The following is a 19,134-nucleotide window of genomic DNA, read 5'->3' as shown; positions in this document are numbered from 1 at the left end:
GCTCAGAACTTGGCTATATGCAAATTAGTCTGTTCCTGTCCCAGTGCATGATGGGAACAGGGCAAACCAAACTACCAAGCCAATTCTTGTACTGGGAAGGAAACAAGCTTCCGGGGACCGGTTTCTGCCATTTCAGGCTTCGTCGGCCCGGCTTGCTTGAATCCTGATGGTGCAATGAGCAAGGCACCCCCTTTTCTGAATCATTTTGTCCACCATAAGCGTGGAAGGGTATACTCAGACATGAGTCCCTTGCTCACTGCTCCATCAGGATTCAAGCAAGCCGGGCCGACGACGCCTGAAATGGCAGAAACCGGTCCCCGGAAGCTTGTCTCCTTTCTGGTGAAGAATTGGCTTGGTAGTTTGGTCTGCCCTGTTCCCATGATGCACTGGGCCAGGGACAGACTAATTTGCATATAGCCAGGTTCTGAGCTGGGATGGGGCAGTGAGCTAAATAACGGTGCTGGATCAAGCCCTGATCTTTGGACTGGGTAAGAGTGGTCTGCTTAATTCAGACACTCTGTTCATCACCACCCCCTTTTCTGAATCATTTTGTCCACCATAAGCGTGGAAGGGTATACTCCGACATGAGTCCCTTGCTCACTGCTCCATCAGGATTCAAGCAAGCCGGGCCGACGACGCCTGAAATGGCAGAAACCGGTCCCCGGAAGCTTGTCTCCATTCTGGTGAAGAATTGGCTTGGTAGTTTGGTCTGCCCTGTTCCCATGATGTACTGGGCCAGGGACAGACTAATTTGCATATAGCCAGGTTCTGAGCTGGAATGGGGCAGTGAGCTAAATAACGTTGATGGATCAAGCCCTGATCTTTGGACTGGGTAAGAGTGGTCTGCTTAATTCAGACACTCTGTTCATCACCACCCCCTTTTCTGAATCATTTTGTCCACCATAAGCGTGGAAGGGTATACTCAGACATGAGTCCCTTGCTCACTGCTCCATCAGGATTCAAGCAAGCCGGGCCGACGACGCCTGAAATGGCAGAAACCGGTCCCCGGAAGCTTGTCTCCTTTCTGGTGAAGAATTGGCTTGGTAGTTTGGTCTGCCCTGTTCCCATGATGCACTGGGCCAGGGACAGACTAATTTGCATATAGCCAGGTTCTGAGCTGGGATGGGGCAGTGAGCTAAATAACGGTGATGGATCAAGCCCTGATCTTTGGACTGGGTAAGAGTGGTCTGCTTAATTCAGACACTCTGTTCATCACCACCCCCTTTTCTGAATCACTTTTAGAAAGTGGCTGTTTCCTACCATAGCCATTTAGTGCCTGCAGCCTCTCTGGTCACATGACTGGGTGTAGCTAACATTTGAGCTTTGTGTTTTCCTCTTAGACAGCAACACGCAATAGGGAATTCAAGTGTGCCTGGATGGGCCATCACCGGCAGGATGGGAGGGAGGAACTTGGCACAGCCCCGCTTACACTTGAACAGGCTGTTTCCTGCCACTTAATGAGCTGCATACCCCTGTAGTTAGTCTGGAGCCAGGGAGAGGAAGGCAGAAGGCCTGGGGACTCTAGCAGCTTTCCCCCCACCCCCCACTTTAAAGGCCCAACTAGGTATAAATACTGGACCTCAGACACCAACTCTTCAGCACACTTCTTGACCTGTGGATATTCTGCCAGAACGAAGGACTGCTGTGCAGCTGAAAGGACTGCCACTCTGCTGGATTGCAGGTCAAGGAACACGTGACCTGCTGCCTGCTGCTTTCTTGCCTGGGGAAGAGGAACTCCTGGACCTGCAACTTCATCTTGAACCTATGAGTGGGTCCAAAGGCTAGTCTACTGCCCTTCTGATCTGACCTCAGGGAAATCAATGGCTCACCACCGAGTTCCTGGACCCAGCTGCAGGGAGTTCCTGACCCCCAACTGGTGCCCATCAGGTCCTTGACGCGGCTCATAGGCACTTAATTCAAAATTTTGGGCTCTTCGCAACCGCGAAGGGGCCGTTCACAACAAGACCATTTTACTTGCATGGAAATCCAGCGTGAGCTGCCGCCAGCCCATCCCTTCGCAACGCAGCATCGACCGCTCATGGGAACTGCCAACGCAAAGCATTAGAAAGCAGGACTCTTAGCACAAAACTTGAGAAGGTAAACCTTCAGTGGGGCTTATTTGGGACTGTATCTGACCTGTGGTCGGCCTGAACCTTTGACTTTTACCTGGTCCAGCGCTACTAGATAGGCACAGTTGGCACTTTCTACTTTAAGGCACTATTTTACAGTTTATTCTCTAAAAATTAATAACTCCGGTTATACTGATTGGATTTTTGTAGTTTTGGTCATGCTATTATTGATTAAGTTAAGCTCTATTTTCCTATCCTTGTGTGGGATCTTTTGGCATGGTGCTTTCACTGTTTATTCTGTTTGAAGTGTTGCATAAATACTTTACACATTGCCCCTAAGCTAAGCCTGACTGCCCAGTTTTTCTTTTGCCTTACCCTGACAAGGATTGTGTTTGCTTCTTGACCAGGGCTCACACCGAAGTTAACCAACAACCCAATTTCTATACATGTTCAGTGTTGAGGATTTGACTTGTGTTGGTGCAGTGCCATACAGTGATGTGTTGTACACTACCATCCCATATTAAGACCAATTCGAATTTAATTTCTCCCTCGTTGGCCATATTGATTTTTCAAAATGTTTTCAGTCAGTTGTACCTTCGAGTATGGAGTTTGAGTTGGCAAACATGGAGTGTTGCAGTGCGGCACAGTTCAAGGAGTTCTGTAAAGAGAGGGGACTTCCAGCCAAGAGCACCACCAGGAAGGTGGAACTGCAAAAGGCGCTGAGGGCCTGGGTAGACGTCCACCAGTCACTTGCTATAGCAACTGAAGGAGAGGATGAGATGGGCAGGCAAGGAGAACATTTGGATTTCAATATTTAAATCCTGGGATGCAGCAGCCAAACTTGACCCCCTGATTTGGAGCCCCTTGCTCAGAGCAGTGTATCTTCCCGCAGTTTGTCCCCAGAGGAGCTGGCAAAAAGGAGGGAAGAGAAAGAGTTCAGACTGGAGATTGCCCAGCTGAGGTTGAAAGAGAAGAAATTGGCCTTGGAGGCGAAGCTAGCTTTGGAACGTTTGTCTCATGAAAGGAGCCTTAAGGAGCTGGAACTGAAAGCACTGCAGGCAGATTTCAACAGCATTGGTGGCAGCATACCTACACTGTCTGAAGGATGGAAGAAGGTCTGCCTACCCAGAGATCTGGTGCTCAACTGTGTAGTGGGGTATGACACAGGCAAGTGGTTTCAGCATATGAGATAACTCTAAAGGTACACAGGATTGTAGAGGAGCACTGGGGGGAGTGGCTTGTGGAAACACATGCCTCCAGTGGGGCGGGACACACTGCTTACACTAGGAGTGGAGGACCAAAACAGATATGCCCCATGAAAGCCATCCTTGTCACCAAGCTTGGACTTTTAAGTATTACGTGTCCTGGTAGTAAAAAAAAACACTTAGATTCGTTTTTCACTACTGCAAGGCCTATCTCTCCCATAGAATAACATTGCAGTACCTCATTATATTTTATAAGTATCATTTCCAAATACGATGAGATAACCGGTTCCTGTTTGGTGTCTATGCAATTAGAATTTAAAACACTAACTTATGGTGAAGTTGGAACTTAAATTACAATTTAAAAAATACTACTTTTAGAAAGTTGGCATTTTCCTACCTTTACCATTTAGTGCCTGTAGTCTGTCTCTAGTCAAATGACTGGGTGTAGCTGAGAGTTGAGCTTTGCTTATTCCTCCAAGATTGCGACACACAAGATGGAGTTTGGGCGTGCTTGGCTGGGCCATCACTGGCAGGATGGGAGGAAAGAGCTGGGCACAGCCCGATTACACTTTAATAGACTGTGTAATGCCTCCACACAAAGGGCTGCATACCCCCTGTAATTAGTCTGGAGCCAGTGCAGGGAAGGCAGGATGCCTGGGGACTTGTAAAGGAAACCTCTAGAAGCCCCTCCCCCAATTCAAAGGCACAACTGGGTGGACCTGAGACACCAACTTTTCAGTACACTTTTGGACATGTGGATACTCCACCAGGAAGAAGGACTGCTGTGATGCAGAAGGGACTGCCACTCTGCTGGACTGCTGCTCTAAAGGAAATGTGACCTTCTGCCTGCTACCCTACCCTCTTGCCTAGGGAAACTAGAACTAGACCTGCCACTTCATTTTGAACATAGGACCCCAGAGTGACTCCAAGGGCTAGTCTGCTGGCTTCCTGATCTGAGTCTCAGGGTCATAAAAGATACCCCAACCAGCTATTGGACCCAGCTGCAGCGAGTTCCTGACTCCCAAGTGGTGTGTCTCAGGTCCTGGACCCTTTGTGTTGCTCACAGGCTTCTATTTAAAACTTTCGGGCCCTTCGTGACCACGAATGGGCCAGTTTTTACTGAGACCTCTCTGCTCCCACTGAAATCCAGCGCAAGCCACCGCCAGCCCGTCTCTTCGCACTGCAGTATCAACAGTTTATGGGGGACCACTGCGAAGCACTAGCCCTCCCGGCTTGCTCTTCGAACCACCCCCACAAACGCCCTTGCTGCTCTCCTTGCTTTTTGTGATCTAACTGTTTTCCAAAAGAAGAGCTGTACCTCTTTTCTTTATCACATTAATAGGAACATTGAATTTACAAACACTTTCTAGCATATTTGATCCAAACTAAATCACCCAGTTCGGTGGATGAATTCTTAACCTTATTTCCATTGTCATAGTTTCATTTCATTTTGTATTGTTTCCTGGCGACAAGTTTATGCATTTAACTCTTATCTCAGCTGCTGGGTCCCAGTTAAGGACCTCTTAGTTGCGTCTCCACCCCCCTTTTCATGGTGAGCTCACCAACATGAAATGGGTGGTGGACAGGTAACTCTAATATGCTCTGCAATGCCGCAGCATATTGCTGCTCCTGACCGCTGTGCCACCGCTGCAGGATCCTGGATCCCGACAGAGATGGTGGTCCGACCGCCACACTTAGTATACTGCGGGCGGGCCTTTAGTGGCAGCGGTGGTCAGACCGCAACCACGGGTAAGTACGGTGGACCTGTAGACGTTTGTACTCGTAATCAGGCCCTAAATGTTCAAACCATTTCCACAGAAATACAGTTTTAGGAATCCGTAATCAATTTGACACACAAATGATAACATTTCAACCAGAGATTTGTAGTTATTTCATGTTTGTGTTACATGGTATTAGAGGGGCGATATATACATAGTAGGAGGCCCTGTAGACTGATAAACTTTTTTGGAAGCTTAGCAGCTAGAAGAAAAAGCTTGGGGGATTTATTCTGTTCTTAGATCAAGAAGTATTCTCCTAAAATTTAATACAGGAGTGCTGTTAGAAATCCGATTCCAGGTTGGCTGAGGTATGCACTCAGGCTAGGCAGGAGCCTCCACTCAAGTCCGGGTAAGCCAGATCTACGCTAAAAAATAACCTATGCATACCCTCTCCTCGCTTTGCACTGAGCATTTAGGCTTATCTAAAGAGTCAATGTGTAAAGTATTTGTACAACACCCACACACACACAGTAATACTATGAATACACCACAAGAATACTCCATACAGGTTTAGGAAAATAGATAATATGTATCTGAGTAACACACGGCCAAAACAACAAAAATCCAATCAGATTAAATGTTAAAACAGTGCTTAAAAGTCACTAGCAGTCAAAAGGTTACTTGTGCAAATCCTGAGTACAGGCCCACCGCGATGGAGCGCAGGCCGGCTACAGGACTCACCCATTGCCCACTGAGAAAGTACCTCGGATGAAGCAGAGCATTGGGTTTCATTAATTATCACTTAGCCACACCGGACCCACATTGAACATGAAACTTTACCTCCTTTATAAGGCACAACAACCTCCTCATTCCTTACCAACCGGTCGGCAGAACTGCTTTATGTAGGTACTCTACATTCACTTTTTTGGGCCTGCACGTTCTTATTTTATAGGGTATATATCAGTCTGGTCTCTTCTGGCATTCTAGGCATGAAACATGTCGACCTTACTCAACACGCATCATAGCTATCAGGGTATAGCTTCTCTGTTTATAGTGTGTCAAGGGATCACTACTTCATTAAAGTTTTCTTGATTCTCTTGGGCTTTTAAATCACCTTATCACTACCATATATCACCCCTCACTTGCACTCTTCATACAGCTTTGCGATCAGAAGATCTCCGCTAAAGAATCCCGTTTGAGGGGCCCATCAGGCATTACAGCGCTGGCTCGATGTGCAGTGCCCAATGATGAAGCATCCTACCGGGTGTGTGAGGGCACTGATCTGATCATTTTGATCCCCCGAGGTCCGGTTGGTCAGACCCCGTGTTCCATCTCTGAGGGCCTATTCGACCTTTCATGTACACAGCACCCTGCATTTAGGGCGAACTAGGGCCTACCATAGGAATGACTTATATGTGATAAAGGGAGATTTTTAGGCTTGGCAAGTAGTTTTGAATGCCAAGTGAAAGTGGCAATAAACTGCACACACAAGCCCAGCAGTGACAGGCCTCAAACAGGTTTGAAAGGCTACTTCTGTGGGTGGCACAATCAGTGCTGCAGGCCCACTTGTAGCATTTAATTTACAGGCCATGGGTATATGGTATACCACTTTACAAGGGACTTACAAGTAAATAAAATATGCCAAACAAGTTTAAACCAATTATACCATGCTTAGAGGAGAAAGCAGAGCACATGCACGTTAGCACTGGTCACCAGTGGTAAAGTTCTCAGTCCTAAAGCCAACGAAAACGAGGACAGAAAATTGGAGGAAGAAGGCAAAAGGTTTGGGGTGACCCTTTAAGAAGGGCCATTTTCCAACAAGCATACTCTTTTTTAGGTTTCGCTTGCACAGCACTTGCGCTGTGCTTGAGAAATCTATTGTTTTTAATGTAAACTTAAAAGGTACTTACATCAAGCTGCCTCTCTTTCCTGGCTTCTCATTTGTTCCTGTGTGTGCTACTTACTTTTCCTCCATTTCTATTGGCTGTAGCATATTTTCCTGCTTTTCAGTTTCCTGTAGCCAAAATACTGTTAACATCCGCTTTGATGGAACTATTTTTTCATAAAGTTTTGTCTCTTTTTGCTTTTTACTCTTGTAGTATACTTATAAAACAATTTATCACCCTAGAGATTAAGATATTTGCATAGAATCGCAAGATGTTGCTCCATCGAGATTCAAACCTGGATCCCCTGCTTTTGAGTCAACAGTCCTGGCCGCTGTGCCATATCCTATCCTTATCTTTCCTATCTTTTTGTCATGGCGCTCTCTCCTTCTCCTGAGCGATGATTGATAACAGTATCTATTTATTCATCACAAAGGTGAAACCGATGCATTATTAATGCTTGTTCTTCTGTGGTAAAACATACTTGTTGAGACTGTGTGCGAAAAGGCAGCAAATGTGAGATGTGTTTGTATATTTATGTGATAACACTTGCATAAAACGTGGTGATTGCAGAGACAATTAATCCATTGTAAGATTGCAGTAATTTGCAAACATTGCAAGAAATGTACTTTAATGGTGACCCACTGTACTAGGGCTATTCAGCAGAGACTTTAACAAATACAATCTCACCAGGAGTCAGCATTGCAGAATGCAAGGCCCTAAACAGAAGACATTTATGAATCATATGGTAATATACCATGCCTTCAATAACATGTAAGATTAACCTGGTATCTGATGCATAGTTAACTTCAGTACTGGCTTTTCGACTGCTGACATATCTTATATCAACTCATGAGGAAATAACAGAGATAAAGCTGTTTTTAGTACTCATGCCGTGGTGTGGTATTTCATAAAGCATCTGCATTAGAAGAAATGTACTGAAAGAGTGGAGTGCTTGGCTGCACGATTGGCTGTGTTCTTAAGGAGCTCTAACTCAACTTCATTCTTGGGTTTGTGTTCTGTTACCATGAGTGCGGAGTGAGAGTGCAGTGTCTCCCTAAAGAGATTTTCATCTTTCAACATCCTGCCAAATTACTGATTTGACACCCAGCTCACCCTCACCTTGACTTACAACCTGGCAGTGCACATCAAATGCATCCTGTAGTCCCAGGGCTACACGTTTGAATGATAGCCATATTGCAGAGGACAGTACCGAGAACCCAGGCAATGACTGATAACACCAGAAGAACAAACATGATTTTTGGGATAGGCTTCCCATAGCAGATGCAACAGTGGCATGGAGAAGTGGTAAGGACATTGCTCGCTTGGATAGGGGTTGGAAAAAGCAGTCACCATTGGCCTGCCACTCTCATTCGTCCTGGTGTTAGTTGCAATTCACCAGTGGTTCTAACGCTTCTGCAATAGTGGGTTCCAAGAAAGCAAAATCAGGTCCTCAAGGGGAAGAGTGACTTTGTTTCACCGATATCCCCAGCCCCACAAGGAGACCGGAGGAGCTGACAGTGGTCACTGAAGAAAGTAAGGGCCAATCTCACCCAGAGGAAATCCATGATTATGTGTGTGCTGAAGGAGTACCAAGGCACTACAAAGTTTTCGTCTCTGGAGTGATATGGAAGGAAATCAAAGGCTGCATGGTGGAGACATGGTGGGGACAGACTGCAGTTTGGGGAGTTTGGAATGCGGCATAGTTGGTGGAGACCGTGCATTAAAATGAAGTGAGCCAAGGAAAATTGATCTGAGGACTTAGTCATCAATTCCACCTCAACTCTGGGCATAAAAGTTGAAGATTTGTAAAACGATACTAGGGTGTTAATAATGAGTGTCACTATCATCACCCCAGTATGCCCTAAGTTGAGGTGGGCTGTAGTAGTAGTGCATATACAAAATAGCATTTTACTAATTATTCATGGACGCCTAAATCTATGTGTGTTGTAATGTACTATTGATTCACTTGGAGGTCTGCCGCATTACATTTATGTGTTTTTTACAATACAAAAACATAAAAATTTGAAACATTGGGTCTGAGTATCCTTATCTACTTGCCATTTCTCATTTGAAAAGAAAAACGAGTGACCACATTATTTTCGGTACCAGTCAGGAGAGGTGTTTATGAAAGATTGAGCCTTGGATATACAGCGATTTCCAAATTTCTTTGTTGGCTCTGGGAAAGACTGTTTAGTTCAAATATTTAAGCAAGTTGCTTTTCTATTATTTCTTGGTAGATGGGAATCAGATTATGTTTTGTTTGAAAGGTGACTTAAATGGCTGCTCCCCCTCCAACACCTCTCTGTGTACTAAGTGCAGCAAGTGTACTTCCCACATATTGGGACTTTTGATAGTGGGTCTTTTTATTAATATAAATAAGCTTTGGGCGAGCTCTTGATGAGCATTTAGTTAACATTCTACCGATTTAGCATAAGTGGTTATAATTTTCCTGGACGGGACTGGAAACAAAAAGTAGCATTCCACAAACAATGTATACTATACCATGTGCACCGCATGAACAAGTAAGATCGCAATTTCCAGAGTTTTTTTCATTTATTTCATCCTGCACCCAACTACTATGTGATATTCGGTACCAAGAGACCTGTAACAGTAGTATACGCAGTATAAATGCAATCAGCCAGTCAGCCTTCAAGCGGAAGATGAAAATAAACAAGCATTGTCAAAGCCTAAAGGGCTGTACTTTCCAAACTGCTGTGTTGGGTAGGTTTAAAAAAAACAAAAAAAACATATGCCACAAAAAATAAGGTAAAAGGACAACATGTCAACCATAATATTTCAGTAAAAATGTTCAATAAAAAATGGACTATTGTATATAATTTTAAAAGACAGGTGTTTTCTAGCAGGCAGATATACTTAGAATAGGTATCGAAAACCGTTTTACTTTTAATGGAAGTAACAGACAAATAGGATTACCTCATTGCCCCTCCCTTTCTTCCCTTCATTACATACCTGAGGCAATCCTGCCTCACCAGACACCCTTGCCACGTGATTCTTGATCACCGATTAAAATCCCCCTCCCCTTCCATCCTCCTGTTTTTTCACTGTCTTCTATTTTTATTTCTATTTACGAGATTTGTTGAGCGCGACAGCTGCCCCAGCCAAGAGGCGTCCCGGTGCTAACAGCAAATAGGCAACCACAACGATAGGGGGAACCAGAGCAATCTACACAGGTGGAAAGAGAAAAGTTTTAATAGCTTTCCTGAATTTGAGAAAATTGCTAAGGCCTCGGATATGGAGGGGCAGTGAGTTCCAAAGAATAGCCACTCAGTACCGGAAGCAACGGCCTCCGACCCGGGTCCTCCTAACCCAAGGAACCACCAGCAAATGTTGGCTCATGGAGCCAAGCTGACGGGAGGTGACATAGAAAGAGAGCAGATCAGTCAAAATGTTAGGGGAAGCGAACTTCAAGATTTTTAAAGGCTATGCAGAGAGCCTTGAACTCAATCCGTTGAGCCACAGGCAGCCAATGAAGGCGACAGATTCTGCGCAGACCCAGGAGAGCTCTTGCTGCGGCTTTCTGTGCTCTCTGTAGCCTGTGTAATTAAGCCTTATTAGCCCCCAGATGCAGAGAGTTCGCGTAATCAAGCCTATATGTAATCAAGGTCTGAATGATGGTCTGTCTGGTCGGGGCATCAAAGAAACCCAAAATAGGTTGAAGTCCGCGCAACAAACTGAAACAGGTGCCCGCCACCTTCTTCGTTTGGGTCTGGAAACTGAGAGAGGTGTCCATCCATCCATCTGCGACTCCCAGGCACAGCACTGCATGGCCACCATGCAGATTGTGTCAGCCCTGCTGTGTGTGACCAGCATTCCAAATCCAAAATCCGATAAGAAACAGAAAAACGACTGCAGCCCCGCACATGGCTGGCACATGGTACACGCGTCTTATAATCAGGTAAGACAGTGAAAAAAACAGGAGGATGGGGGAGGGGGCTTTTCATCGGTGATCGATGTGGTAAAGGTGTCTGGTGAATGCCTCAAGTATGTAATGAATGGAAGTGAGGGAGGGATGATGAGGTAATCAAAAACTTCAGACCGATCTCCCTACTCCCCCACTTGGCGAAATTCATCAAAAAAGCGGTCAACAGCCAACTAGCCTCCTTCATCGACGAGAACAACATCCTCGACCCTTCCCAATCAGGCTTCAGAAAGAACCACAGCACAGAGACCGCCCTCATCGCCGCAACAGATGAACCTGTGTGTGTATGTATTTCTTTTATTAATTACTTTTTTGATTACGGGAGGCTAGCAAAACAGCTAAAACGGTCTTTAGGCCTAAAAAGGCTAAAAGGGACTCAACAACACAGTAAGTAATTGGAGGTAATTGACTATCAGTCTTGTTTACAGATATTCAGATAAGAAAGCTAAAGTAATTAAATAGTTTGGATCTTTCAAAAAACTGCCATGGTATTTTCAAGACAAAAAGGACGTGTCCACCTGCTGTAACTTGCAGAACGGATGGAACTATGGTATACCGCTGTCAGACCAGCAAAGCCACCTAAAAGAGCATATTAGTAAAATGTAGTAACAATAAACACAGAGCCGCACCTGTGGATACCATGGTGTGTCACTCAAAGTGCCTTAAATGTCATTCCATTGTCTGGAATCCTGAAAGCCGCTGAAGATTCAAAGGACAGTGAAAATATACAATAATGAAATCTGCTGCAACAATTTGAGGGCACTTTTGGCATGTAATTAAGTCATGTATTAGGCAGATTTGGAAATATTCAAACTGAACAGTGCTTTTCCCAGCACACTTTTCAAAATGTATTAATTAAACAGCTAAGGGGTTTGCCTCCAATTAGGAAGAGAAGTAATGTAATCTTCCAAAGCTTCAAATTCTGCTATAATACTTTGGGACACTATTTCACCATAGCAACAAATTATGCATGCGCTGGTGAGAAAATTGGGCGAGTGATACAAAACAATGGTGCATAGCAGGCACGTAAATTTGGTAACAGGATAAGCAGCATGAAGCTGAGTGTGCACTACAGAGAACAAGCATTTGCAATGCAATAGGTCTCGCATTCACACGAGTTTGAGCGATTGGCATTGTAAATGACAATGCCTTTTATTTGTTTTAAAACATAAATAAAATGCATTTCATTTACAATACTAATAGCTTAAACTCTCGCAAATGCGAGACATATTGGATTGCAATAAAGGGCCTTCTTGACTGCTTGTTATATTGTAAATATCAGAGGAAGAGACCAGCATGCGACGTTTTTTTTTTTTTTTGCAGAGTTTTATATAGCGCAAACTAGACCCGAACCGAATCAGGTATCCGAGCGCTTTACATAGCACCAGTTACGTTACTTGAGGACACGCATTCATTTTAGGCACGGGGAGATTAAGTGATTTGCCCAGAATCACAGGAGGTTTTTTGGCGTCGTTACCGAGACTCGAACCCAGATCCCCAGGTCCGAGGTCGAGCGCCCTAGCCGTTAGGCCAACTCCTTTCCACGTTTTCAAAGTAGTGATAAATAGTGTAGTGAAGAAGATGTGTAAGTGTTCTAAATTACACAGACACAAAGTGTGAAGTGATAGTTACATATGATCCAAGCTATAAACACTAGCAAAGTGCTCCAACACCTTTCACTTTGTGATTACACTGTCGCACCTCAGGAAGAAAGAGCGGGGGGGGGCTATTTCCTGCCCTCTCCGTGATTTGAGTGTATAGTGTGGCATTGTGTAATGTCATTGCAAGTACGACCAAAACAAAACCACCTTGTCACTGCAAACAACTCTAGATAGTCAGCTGTGATTGAACAATGACATGCTATGTTATATATAAATAGTAGTGATATTCTTATTACCAGGAAATGACAACCAAGCAACTGGGAGTGACTCTATAGTGGATGTGAACCCCACAGTACATTCGCCATGTACTTGGTCATACTTTCCCACCTTCCAATAACTATGACCATGCCATTCCAAGATTAGTAAGCCAGGTAACCCTCAGCCACTTTACTTGAGGCAATTAAACGCATGGTGATCCGACCCTCAGAGGGTGAGTCCCGCCCCACCCTCTTCTCAAAAAAAGTGGTGAATTATGCTTCCTCCCCTGTGGATAGTGAGCATATGTAACCAGAGGGATTGGGCCTTTATACCAACTTACCTCAAGGACTGTGATCCTCCTATCTATCCATCTGCCAAGAAGACTGATAATTACATTTTGTGCCTTGCTTAAGAAGTGCTACAGGTCCCGAATTTAAGAGGACTCGATATTAACGAAAGATTACATTACATGCATTGCTGTGTAGTGATGTTCACAAACATTTTAGGCTTTTGGCACTTAAAATTACATTACCCATCACTTTCGCCATACAAGGAGGAGGCATCTTCACTCCCACAGCATGACAGTAACCCCAACTTTACTTACCTGAGGATGGTGACGATACCCCTACGCATAGGCAAAAACACCACCGGGTCAGACACCAGGATCAGCTTGAACTGAAACTTGTAGCCGAAGCACAGCGACGAGTCACTAAAGAAGGACACGGAAACGATGGGCCGTTTGAAGATGTTGATGGGGTCCATGTGCAAGACGATGCAACCTTCTGGGCTGGTAATTTTTTATAACGGCGCTGTTAATGTAGCCCTCTGGGATGACCCAGTGCTGTTCTAGTTTACGGATGACCAGCTGGTGCTCCCAGGCGGTGATCTCATCCACGTCGCCCTTGGAGTGTAGCTGCTCCGGCGTGGCCAGCGCTTTTACAGCTACGCCCCATAAGTGTAGCCCTCCCCAAAAAAGTAATTGTTGAGCAGCGGAGCCTGGTCCATGGTGTGCTCCTTGTACAGACCCTTCTCGGTGGCACGCACCACCCCGTAAATGCGGCTGAAGACGAGGAGGCGTGCTAGAATCCCGTGCTTCTCCTAGCATGCCTCCTCGTCCCAGTCGTGGAGAGGTGGCAGTGGCGGCTCCTCATGGTCGCTGTACTCACCGTCTGACAGCTACCTCTTGGAGCCCAGCTCCCGGCCTTTATGGTAAGGCATCATGTACTACAACTTCTCCCGAAGGTCCGTGTATCCACTGGCGGCAATGCTGCGGGGCTTGCATCACCCAAAGGCGGCTGCAGCAGGTGGAGCCGCCCACGATAATTGTTTAGTAATGCCAATCGGCGCAAGGGCAATATCAAGATCGAGCTGAAGAGTCCATTATGAGGGCCACCTTTGCCTGACATTAAGAGCAGGGGCTTCGGGGGCAGAGTGAGGTACAGAGTCCCCTATCTAACAAAACAATGAAAAAATAGTTATTGTAGGGTGCATGGCTGTAGCGCTGTCCGCAAATCCCGGTCTCCACCTCAACCTAACTTTCTAACAGCAAGCCCCAGCCTCTCTTCTTCACAGTCCCATTGGCCGCGACATCGAGCTGTCGCGAAGAAAGGAGCGCTTACTCTAACCATTGGTTCATTAGACCTTCCATCAAACGACGATTGTATATTTATTTCTTTATAAAGTTTTATGTAGCGCGAACTTGACCCAAGAAGGTATCAGACTCTTTATATTAGGAACGTTGCGATAAAGTTACATCTGAAACAAGATCATAGTAGGGTACAGTACACAAAAACAAAGTTTCAAGAATTCGTAGGAGGGGAGGGGGGAAGGAATAATAGCGGGGAGACGAGGAACTGTGCCCAATGTCCGGCTGGGTAGGTGACGGTCAAGGGGGAAACCAGGGCCAATCTCCTCATTAGCTGTCTAGCAGCCCCACCGGTCATCAGCCATGTTGCTCAGGGCTCAGGTCTCAGCGTTCAGGGAAACCAGTTTTAGTTTATTGAATTGTGAAGGTTATATAGCGCTGTCTAGACCCGGAGGTATCAGAGCACTTATCCAGAGGATTGTTGCATTAAAAGGTACATCAAAAGGATTATATAGTGCTAGCTAGGCCCGGAGATATCAGAGCGCTATAACAGAGGAACATTGCGTTACAAATTACATCAATTACAAGAGCGTAGTAAGGTACAGTAACCAAACAACAAGGTTGAGAGAATTTGTCAGGAAAGGAGCGGAAGAGGGAGCCACAGCAGGGAGACGAGGAAGAACTGTGTCCAATGTCCAGCTGGGTAGGTGACGGTCAAGGGGGAAACCAGGGCCAATCTCCTCATTAGTTGCCTAGGTCTCAACATTTGGAAGATACAGTTTTGAATCGATACATAGTCTACGAGGATAGAGGTAGAAGAAGGATGTGGGGGGGGGGAGTAAAAACAAGCCAAAGAGGGAGCTGGGGCTACCATATTGGCCGATGGGGGATGTGATCAAGGTCTGGTCAGAGTGACACGTGGCGATTATGAGGACCCCTGTGATGTTGAGGCAGCATACCTGGATGCCATACAAACGTGATTTTAATTTACAGGTCATTAACTGTCGTTTTAAGGATGACAAATCTATTTCTTCATTAAAGGGCACACCCCCAAAGCCTTTATGACTGTTACCGTGTAACATTTTTTTTCAAGGAAGTTGCAAAAACAGACAAGCCTAGACTCCGAATGTTTGGATACTTTGGCTTACTCTATAAAAATATGTGACAGAAGAAACGTTGCTTGTGCCGTGGCGTGTAATCGACTTAGATGATGGAAGGCGAGAGATTATGATTGAAAAAAATGCGAGACCTATGGCATTGCGGCCGTTATTGTCCCGGCTGCTCCAAAAGTGAAAGCGGGCATGGCGCGCTGAATGTAAACAAAGCACGGCGGTCGTCGTGCCTAATGTAGGAGAAGCTCAATAAAGAAAAAAGTAAACATACCGTGTAACAACCAAGTAAAAGGGCCAGTAGCCATGGTAGGATACAAATGATGATATGGCCAGACTAAGGAGGGACTTACAAGCCTATTAAGGAATCAAACACCAGCATTTATGAATGACAAAGACACAAGCCAATGAAAAATATGGGTGGGGCTTTCTCCTCCGTACTCTGCCTTCAACAGCTCGCCAGAGCAGTGCTTGTGCGCTGGCTCAGGCTCGAATAAAAAAATACGGCCCATGGTTGTCACCAGTCCCTAGAATGCAACTCCCTCACCACTAACCCAGTCACTCCATGCCTTTACTTTAAACTCTGGGTACACTAGATTGAGGTTGTCAGAGCTATACATAAAGTGTACAGAGGGAGGGGCGAAAATTAGGGTAGCAGGGATGTCTGCCCAGGGGTCCTGGGGTAAGCAAGGAAAATCCTCCCTTTGACTGCTGTTGGGGAAGTAAACTAAAGCATTGCCAGGGTTCATTGTGCTCCGGTGCCACTGCACCTGCTGCTCCAATGCTAGCTACCCTCTTGGAGCCGAGCGATAGTCTATTCTTTCTTTGAGGACGTTGCGTGCAGCAGGTTCCCAGGGACGTCAAAGGGGTAGAAAAGAGCACGCGATAAGAGACAGGAGGTGTCTCTGTAACAACGTCAGAGAATATATGTTTACTAACATAATCTGCCCATATACTTTTGGGACACAGCATCATCAAATAAAGTTAAACGGCACTGCAGCACCCGGAGCTCTTTAATAGTACAGAGTGAGCCCCTGTGAAGGTGCTAGATGTAAATGGCTCTGGTTGTGCACCCACTTGCGGGGGTCAGACCGCTGCCCCTGCCACCTCCTTATAGGAGTGACAGCAGCCAGGAGCCGTCAGACTGTGGTATATAAATAAATAATACCGGATCTATTTTTGTCTAGGCATAGCAATAACAGATAGCTCAATAAATAAGAGTCAAGATTCGAGGTAGTAGGAGTTTGCAGGTTTATTACAGCATAAAGGACAGGAACAGGACAACCTGCATAGGAATAGGATGGCAGGGCCCGGCAGGGGGGCCGGATTGGACTAGCGTGGCCCGGCAGCTGCCGGGGCTGGATCTGGGATGAGCGCGCTCTGGAGAAAGGACTGGCGTAACATTTAATAACAATACACAGGCATATATATATATGAAAACAATTGCATTACAGTACATATGATAGGCGGAGCGGTGGGTGGAGCAAAGGGTGTGACGCGTAGCAGTCGCGAAAGATAAGGGTGAAAGTAGGTGTAACAGGGCGTATACATAGACATGTGATGCAAACGTAACAGAATATGTCATGAATGGGGCGGAAACATGGAGGGGGCTACCTAAGGAGCCGGGACCTCTAACCTAATGGTGCGCGCAAACTGGCAATGACGTATTACTAGGAGAAGCTGGGGGCTACGAACTCTGTGCTAGGAGCAGAGACTGAAGTCTGGAGAGTCAGGGCGACATGTACCTAAACAGTATCTAGTATCTGATGTTTAGAGAACATGTGGATAGAATCCAAAAGTTATCGGGGTAAAGGCTAACAGACTCTAAGACTGGAGCATGCATTATTCTACATGTAGTGCGTGATGAAGAATATTAAATGACCATTAAATACAGTATTTCTCTTAGATGGAGACGTAAAGGCTAGACAATGACGGTAACTATTGATGCGGTTCAGTAGCTTTAGGAATGCAGAGAAGGAGGGCTGAACTGATAACTAGAATCATAACATACTCTTGGCAGACTCAGAGGCAGAGCCAGGCTGAACCGGGCACTGTGAGGCAGGAAGTAAGTGAAGGGTCAGGGATACAGGTGGGGGCTGTATCGCTCCTCAGCGAGGGCTTCAGGAGACAGGAGCTGAATCTGGTGTCCGGGCCCTCTTGAGGCCTAGAAACGGGGACTTTACAATGGAATAACGTGCACACTGAGAAATGTGGCAACGTAACTTTACATAGGCCTGATATTCGTAGTATTCACGAGAACTGGAAACTGACATACTAGAGATGGACACAACTATAATTGCGTCTTTAATCGAACATGGGGAATACATATGCATATTAATCATGCACACATAACATATGATGGAGGACGCGTAGGGACACAGAACATGGCAGAATTTACTTTTCCACATTCCCTCCTTGTCACTACGTTTCCATCAGGAAACATCAATATTCATGATACCATCTATCATTTCATGCAGTATCATTTGCTCGTCTCGAATTGTCTTGGAACGGGATCTAGAACGGGGCTTGGGACTAGGAATACAAGAGGTAGCACAAATGCCGCAAATCGCAGGGCCACATTGTATACAGAGGCAGCAGCTGAATATGATCGCTACTGCAATACCTAGAAATGACAATACTTTCCATCCCCAGGCGGAAATTATATTCCAGAACCAACCGGACCATGTCCAGGTGCCTGGATCTTGGTGTAACAGATGGGCAATTTTATGGAGTCTGGTTATAGCTGAATAAACAGACGGCGCGTTATTAGGAATGAAAATGCAGCAACTAGATCCGATGACTCTACAGGCCCCGCCCCTATCGGCCAGTATGACGTCAAGGACGAGACGATTCTGCAAAACGACAAATCTCATAGCAGATTGCTCTTCAGTCAAATTACCTAGGGCAGAGGCAGTCTCATTAACTACTGCTTCAAGGGTTCTGGTTAACCTACGGATTAGCTTGCTATTCTGGATAGGGCCTATAAAAAAGAAGAAACCTCTATTGAAATCTGTATACTGTTCTAGAGCAGTTTCAGTATAATCGACAATCGGGGACTCGATCTCCCTTCTATGTCTAATGTGTACTAGATGTGTATTTCTGTGATAATCAGATGGGGCTAGGAAAACAGGTGGCAGTAGGAAGGCAATGTAACAGGTTCCCTCCCAATCGAGGGGCAGACGAACATATGCGGTTTGACCACAAATAAAATAAGAATGACGTGAAGCTTTGAAAATAGATTTCCCACTGTCACTATACTTGACAATAGTAGTAAAATCACTATGTCCTACATGTACGGAACCATTATTTCGGACACATAATTCACCTTTGACTGGTAGTACTGAAATAGCAGGTAAGTCTGGAGTAGTATCAGACTGAACATTCAGGACCATAAAATTCGAAGAATAATTTCCTAAATTGTAAACTTCGTTTTCTAGACCTAATCCGGTTCTGTGGGGAAGACCTTGCTTGTCTGGGAAACATGTACTGTTAAGAAAAGACATATCTGTTGAGGATGACGTTAACGTGGACCATGCTCCACACGAACCATTATGTGAAAATGGATAAGGAAAGAGTGGCAGAACTCCCTTCGGTGTCTGGAAAGGGGGGAGTCGACCACACACCCAACAATTAGTGGCATTGCTGGTCTGGTGTGAATAATGTAACATGCGGATAAAAGAATTGTTACGCATAGCGAGGCGGTAAGAGAGTTCATGAGGAGGCAGATCACTAAACGTGTGCTCTACTGTAACATTAGAAGACT

The 19,134-nt window shown here is 45.4% G+C and overlaps 1 protein-coding gene, 1 long non-coding RNA gene and 1 pseudogene across 4 annotated transcripts in view; 1 reads left to right on the top strand and 2 right to left on the bottom strand.

The window, feature by feature from the left end:
* Window positions 1-19,134, top strand: part of TM6SF1 (transmembrane 6 superfamily member 1) — a 622,619-nt gene that overhangs the window by 370,487 nt on the left and 232,998 nt on the right. The window lies entirely within an intron of this gene.
* LOC144826417 (uncharacterized) overlaps window positions 1-19,134 on the bottom strand; it is a 905,759-nt gene that overhangs the window by 830,333 nt on the left and 56,292 nt on the right. For both annotated transcript variants that reach the window (XR_013609817.1, XR_013609818.1), the window contains exon 3: window positions 6,903-7,006. This is a non-coding gene — a long non-coding RNA (uncharacterized LOC144826417). The remainder of the gene's footprint in view (window positions 1-6,902; window positions 7,007-19,134) is intronic.
* Window positions 7,531-19,134, bottom strand: part of LOC144826187 (RNA demethylase ALKBH5 pseudogene) — a 42,617-nt pseudogene continuing 31,013 nt past the window's right edge.

Source organism: Lissotriton helveticus, chromosome 3_2 (assembly GCF_964261635.1).
Source record: "Lissotriton helveticus chromosome 3_2, aLisHel1.1, whole genome shotgun sequence".
NCBI lineage: Eukaryota > Metazoa > Chordata > Amphibia > Caudata > Salamandridae > Lissotriton > Lissotriton helveticus.
The sequence above is the reverse complement of the archived record's forward strand: the minus strand, read 5'-3'. Positions and strand labels throughout refer to the sequence as shown.